Source organism: Lepidothrix coronata, unplaced genomic scaffold (assembly GCF_001604755.1).
Source record: "Lepidothrix coronata isolate B3197 unplaced genomic scaffold, Lepidothrix_coronata-1.0 Scaffold134, whole genome shotgun sequence".
In the NCBI taxonomy this organism is placed as follows: Eukaryota; Metazoa; Chordata; class Aves; order Passeriformes; family Pipridae; genus Lepidothrix; species Lepidothrix coronata.
In genome coordinates, this window is record NW_016690314.1 from 43292 (window position 1) to 49291 (window position 6000).

General features: G+C 41.5%; 1 long non-coding RNA gene across 1 annotated transcript in view; it reads right to left on the reverse strand.

Moving 5' to 3' along the window:
* LOC108503248 overlaps window positions 1-5420 on the reverse strand; it is a 28173-nt gene extending 22753 nt beyond the window's left edge. Inside the window, exons 1-2 of the long non-coding RNA XR_001876773.1 lie at window positions 5408-5420; window positions 2609-2612 (exon numbers count right to left, since the gene is read on the reverse strand). This is a non-coding gene — a long non-coding RNA (uncharacterized LOC108503248). The remainder of the gene's footprint in view (window positions 1-2608; window positions 2613-5407) is intronic.
* Between the last annotated feature and the right edge of the window lie 580 nt (window positions 5421-6000).

Consider the following 6000-nt stretch of genomic DNA (forward strand, 5'->3'; position numbering starts at 1 on the left):
CAAGGAGGTGTTAGAGTTAGGACAAACAGAATAATGGCTCTAAGCCTGACACTTGTTCTTAGGTTGATAAAGAACTTTCCACCAAAGCAAGATTTCTGCATAGAAGAAATTGTGCACGGTACATACAAGTGAGGAAGGTTTTCTGGGAAGAAAACTTTGTAAATGTTTCTCAGAACATTTTTCCTGCTTCCTGACCATCTTGCTCTAATGTGTCCATATTAATCTCTCTCCCAACAGATGGGCTGAAATTGCTGGCCTACTTATGCAACAAGTAAATCCTGCACTTAGTCCAGCTTTGTATGCACGACAAGGAGACCATACTATCCAGTAATTGACTGAAAAAATATCTCTGTCAAAAAAAAGAAAGGAGATAATAAAGCATTAAACAAGATAAAACAGAAAGAAAATATGAGGAAATAAAGCAAATGCATTTACCTCTGAATTTTGCTAAAACCAAAGCAATGGGGAGAGGAGAGGAGAGAATCATCCTTATGGGCATACTTTACTGTAGGAATTGTTTTAATTGCCTTTATTCTAAATTGAGATGACTAATCACTATCATAGCTTTTATTTGATATTGTATTAGCACAAAATTGTTCCAAATCAGAGATGTTTGTGACAGTATCCCTCAATACTGTACACAAACATAGCAGAGAGGATCCTTATCTCAAGAGGACCCAAGTATAATAAAGGAAACAAGAAGCTGGTGCAGGGAACCTTATTATTCCAGTGCACAGTGCTCATAGGACACTAGTATGCTGTACAGAACTGATATTTGGTGGTATTTGAAGCATATAGCATTTTCATATTTTTTAAAGTGAAAATCTGAAACATCAGAAAGCAGAACTTTCACAAGAACACATCTTTTGCAGAAAGAATCTTTTTGTCTGTTTTTCAGCAGAAGGATTTTCAGACAGTGGATTCCAAGTGATAATCGGTGAGGCTACAGAAATGATGCTCTGTGGTCAGCTCTCTATGGAGTCATACTGCCTTCACAGCTTTTCCAACTAATGCTTTGATGGACAGACTACTTTGTGGAGTCATTTGCATATGGAAAAGAGGACCCAAAAGAGTTGAGGAATCATGAGTCTAGGTGAAGTATTTCTAAAATGCTAAAATGTAGAGGGCCAATGATTTGGCAGTTACTATATTACTTCATGAAATAGCAATTTCACCATTTGGAAGAATTCCCCATTCCATCTGCACTTTTTCATGACTACTACATAGACAAACACCAGAAGCCAAGAAAGACTTAATTACTTTTGTCTCTAGATTTAACCTAAAGGTAGGTACATGCTTTTTCCAAAATGCCGAATAAGAAAAATGCATGTTGGGAAATCTCTGATAGAAATTGGTAATAGAAAAGCTAAGTTGGATAAGGTGACAATTCAGAGTTGGAACCCCATCTGAAACTATCAGAAGTGTGCTTGCATCTTTTCAAGCTTGTTCTGAAAGGTCTCAGAAGAAATGGAAACACATGATGGCTTCCCTTCATCCTATGGCTTGGCTAAATGATCTCATTATGGAAAACAAGCCCTGTTCCAGCCAGCTGTTATCACTTCATCCCCATCCCCCGTGCTTATCTCCTTTGAAGTTTAGCAGAATGTAGAGATTTCCAGAGACAAAAGTGAGCTCGCTATGCTCTCCCTTAGCTGAAGAGTGTGAAGGAACAATCTTCCTCCCATACATAACCCAACCACAAGCATGACAGCTGCTCCAAAGCAAGCCACAGAGTCAGCCGAGAAATATTTGTAATGGAACAGTCAGGAAGCTGCTGAGAGACCCAAATGCTGTTGCTGGGAAAACCACATTTCGGTCCTTTATATCTGGATCTTAAAATTGATAGGGCCACCTCGTGTGGCCAGAGACACTGCCAACATACTTAGGAAGTGCACTGCTGTCTTTCAAAGGTCACACTGCATGCAGCACGGCAGAATCAAAATAGAAAATACAACTGGAGAGCAGAGCTATAGCAAATGGGAAAGAGTAATCACACTTTCTATGCTTAGTTCATCTTTTCAAGGTGTTAAGTCGGAAAGACAGTTTTGAAGCTCATCTGTAAAAACTCCTATCTCATTTGTGCTAATTTTAAATTGTGTTCCACAAAAACATATGAGTCACATTCATACACAGTATGCCAAAAAAAAAACCAAAACACAGAAATATTTGTTCCAGGAAAACAATTTGTCTAAGTTTAACAAGATTACAACTCAGAAATTAAGAAACTTCATCTGGAAGCGTGGAAAAGAACAGCTTTTATTAACAAAATCTGAATAAACAACAAATGGTGCAATAAAAAATTTCAGAAGAAACAAAAACAAAGTCCCAATTCCCCAGGTGGGGGGAACTGAAGGCAAAATGTCCCGGCAGCTCAAGAGCTGCTCGCAGCCACATGTGCTCACAGCCGCCGATGGCTTCGCAGCAGCAATGAGAGTCCTTTTTCCCACAGGCACTCTCGAAAGCAGAATACCTCGCTCTGAGATGGGTCGGTCTCTCTCTCTCAGTCGTCCTCCGCCAGGTGTCTCGTGGGGAAAAACCTCCTCCCCGGAAAAGAAAAAAAAAAAAGGGCGGCCGAAACCGCCCCCCCCCTCGGCCGACAAAAACCAACCACGCTCCGAACAAAAGACTCCCCCGCAGTGCCCCACCCCGCGGCAACCGCCTGCCAGGGAACCTCCCCTCTTCCCCCGCTCAGATGGGGGGGGAGGGAAACGGGTCCCTAGGAAAAAAATTCCAACAGCTCTTTTCAAACCTATGACACAATTATTTTCCTTTTCATTTTCTTTAGGACAGTATATGTATTTTTTTTTCTTTAATTCTTCTTTAAAATAATTATCAGTGTGTGCATATTTGTATAAACATGTGTATGTCTGTATATATTCACACAATAATCAGTGTATGTGTGTAAAACATATACAATACATACAAGCTGGGGGAGGTTTAGGTTGGATATCAGGAAAAAGTTTTTCACCCAGAGGGTGGTTAGGCACTGGAACAGGCTCCCCAGGGCAGTGGGCACAGCACAAAGCCTAGCTGACTTTCAAGGACTGTTTGGCCAACGCCGTCAGGGACATGGTGGGATTGTTGAGGGGTCTGTGCAGGGCTGGGAGTTGGACTCGATGATCCTGATGGGTCCCTCCCAACTCAGCATATTCTATGATTCTATGATTCTATATGTAAATATCTCTACACAATAAGCATATTATAATTTATATGCCTAACAGTTCAGTTGAACCTGATGAAAAGCTCATAATCTTCAAAACTAAGCTGCCTTTTTTTTTTTTCCATCATGGCTAGGCTTTGCGAATGAAGATTTGGGAAGGGCTCTACCCACGTTTGTTACGAGCACACTGGTGGCTAAAAAGGCCAATACGAGATAAGTACATCCGGTTGCAAAAGGCACAGCAGAAAGACTCCTTAGGTGGTATCGGCAAGACACGGTTCTTTCTGCGCTGTCTTTTCTCTTTGATGGTGATCCTGCTGCGTTCTCAAAGGAAGCAGCAGTGTTATGGATGGTGTGTCTCCAGACCTCCCGATTGGAGGCCAGAGTAGACCAGTTATGATGATCAATATGGCCAAGGCTGAGATGTTGCTTCAGGGAGTCCTTGTCTTGTATCTCCTCTTTGGGGCTCCTCTCTTGCGGCAGCCGGTGGCAAGTTCACCATAAAGCAGGATCTTAGGGAGGCGGTGGTTGGTCCTTCATCCTGGAGACGTGCCCTGCCCAACGCAGCTGTGTCTCAGCAACGTGGCCTCAATACTTGTGACAGCTGCTTGCTCTAGAACAGATGGATTGGTCACATCATCTGACCAGTGGATGTTTAGGACTGTACGGAGGCAGCGTTGATGGAAGCGTTCCAGGAGACGCAGGTGGTGGCGGTAGATGACCCATGATTTGGACCCATATAAAAGAGTGGACAGCACAATGGCTCTGTAATTTTTATTTTTTTTTTACTTTGTAGTAAATTAACGAGGTTGTGAGGTTGCCTGGTGGCCAGGACATACCATATGGTAAGATACATTATCTATCAGTCACTTAAGCTGACTTGACCCACTAGGAGTTTAACTGAGGTAAGTTACATAATACTCAAAATAATGTAATTATGGGAGCACAGTCCTAGGAGATGGCTGGAAGATAAACAATGGGCCAAATTCTCTTTGGGTAATCCAGGTGAAGCCACTGGAAACCTATTAGGACACAAGATCTGTGTACTTGCTCAGTGGCAGACATTCATCCCTCTGGAGGGCATCAGTTTATCCTCCTGATCTTCCCAGGAGTTTACAGAAGAATTTCTGTGAAGCTCAGAGCAGATGATACCCAATTTGCCTATTAAACCTCAATCCATAGTCCTTACGGGCAGGTACCAGTTTCATTGCTGTGGTAGCAAACCTTGCAGGACTACACAGGACCTGCTACAGATGGAAGAGTTTCCTCTCTGTCCCTGGATTTTCCTGCAAAGGGCAACTTCAGAAGACAGGCTGCTAAAAAGAAAAGGCTGTGTATTTCTCTCCAGGAAGTGTCTTTTTATCATTCTTCCTTCTAGGCACAGAGTCCACCCTAGGATCTACCACACTGTCCTTTTACAGATGTTCTGCTCAGAGGATGTGTAAAACTGAGCAAATAGCAACAGAAGTAAAACAAACAAACATAAATTCAAACCCAAACCAAATGGGAAACGGAAGGGGGAGGTGGAAGTGGGGGACAGGACACTGGGTATTTATCTGTTTATTGCAGTCTGTTTCACTTTTGTTTAAGATGTCAGCTCTTTGGGCAGGAAAAATATATTTTTCCTTGGCATGCTTAACAAATAATAACAGCCAATTGACCTCGAGAGGTCTTCAGGACACACTGTATCTGTACACATGTTCATACTTCATTCCCCCATAGATCCTAGTTGTAGGTTTAAAAATAACATAAGTAAACTATTGTCTTGCTAATGAAATCCACATATGAACCCCTGCTATACAGATTACATTTCAATTGGTTATTTTATCACTTTTTGCATTATATCTGCAAAGAAGGTTTCATGCTAGATTAGTACATATTAAGTGGATTAGGGTCTAGGCATGTGTGGTCAGTGCACCTGATACAAGGATGTGGATGGATAAACATGCACGTATTTTTCCTTTGAATTCAATTCTTTGCAAGTCACCTTCCTAAATTCTCCTTGCTGTCCATCAAAGAAAATTATTACTTGATTAGTCTATATCTGGCCTACAAGGAAAATAGAGGTTGCTGAAAAAAAATTGTCAAGAGACTCAGCTGGGCAGGGGAATTTTACAGGTACGTCATATAAATCAGGTGCCTCACAAATAGGAGAAAACTTTGGAGTGAAAAAATATTCAGAGAATGGAGACAAAAATAGGAGTGCTGAATCAATGACAATGCATGAATTTGAAGGGGATAGAAGACAAGAAAGAAAGGTGATTACCAGCTTGGTTTCATGCAGGCCACAACGGGAGAACGTGATTATTACTAAATCTGAAAATTAAGACGCTACAGTAACCAGCAGAGAAGGTACTAGGGTTTGGGTAACTCTTCTGTCTGAAAAGACAAGACAGTTAAAAAAAAAATCCTAGACATAAAAATTATTCTGCTAAACCAAGTCACAATTCCCTTGTAACATTCATAAATAGCCTAAATCTTGTTTACAGTTGTAATTTCTATTTGATGGAATTATTATCAAAGAGATTAGCAAATCCTTTCAGTTCAGAGACATTTAAATTTAGCAGCAGGAAAAAGAAGTTTGTTGAGTGTGGAATCCACCCCTGCTGCTCCAAAACAATCAGAAACAGGAAAAAGTAATCAAAAGGGAGTTTTAATGAGTTATAGAGCTATTGTTTATTGGGGAGGGCTGAAAGCCCGAAGCCCAAGCCTGGAGGACCTCTGTGACCCTGCACTGCCTCTCGGTGGCAAAATATTTGCTTAAAATTACGTCAAAACAACACAATGTGCGTGTCTGAAGGCCAAGGGGTTGGGGGGGGGCCCTGAGAAAAACAGTGGAA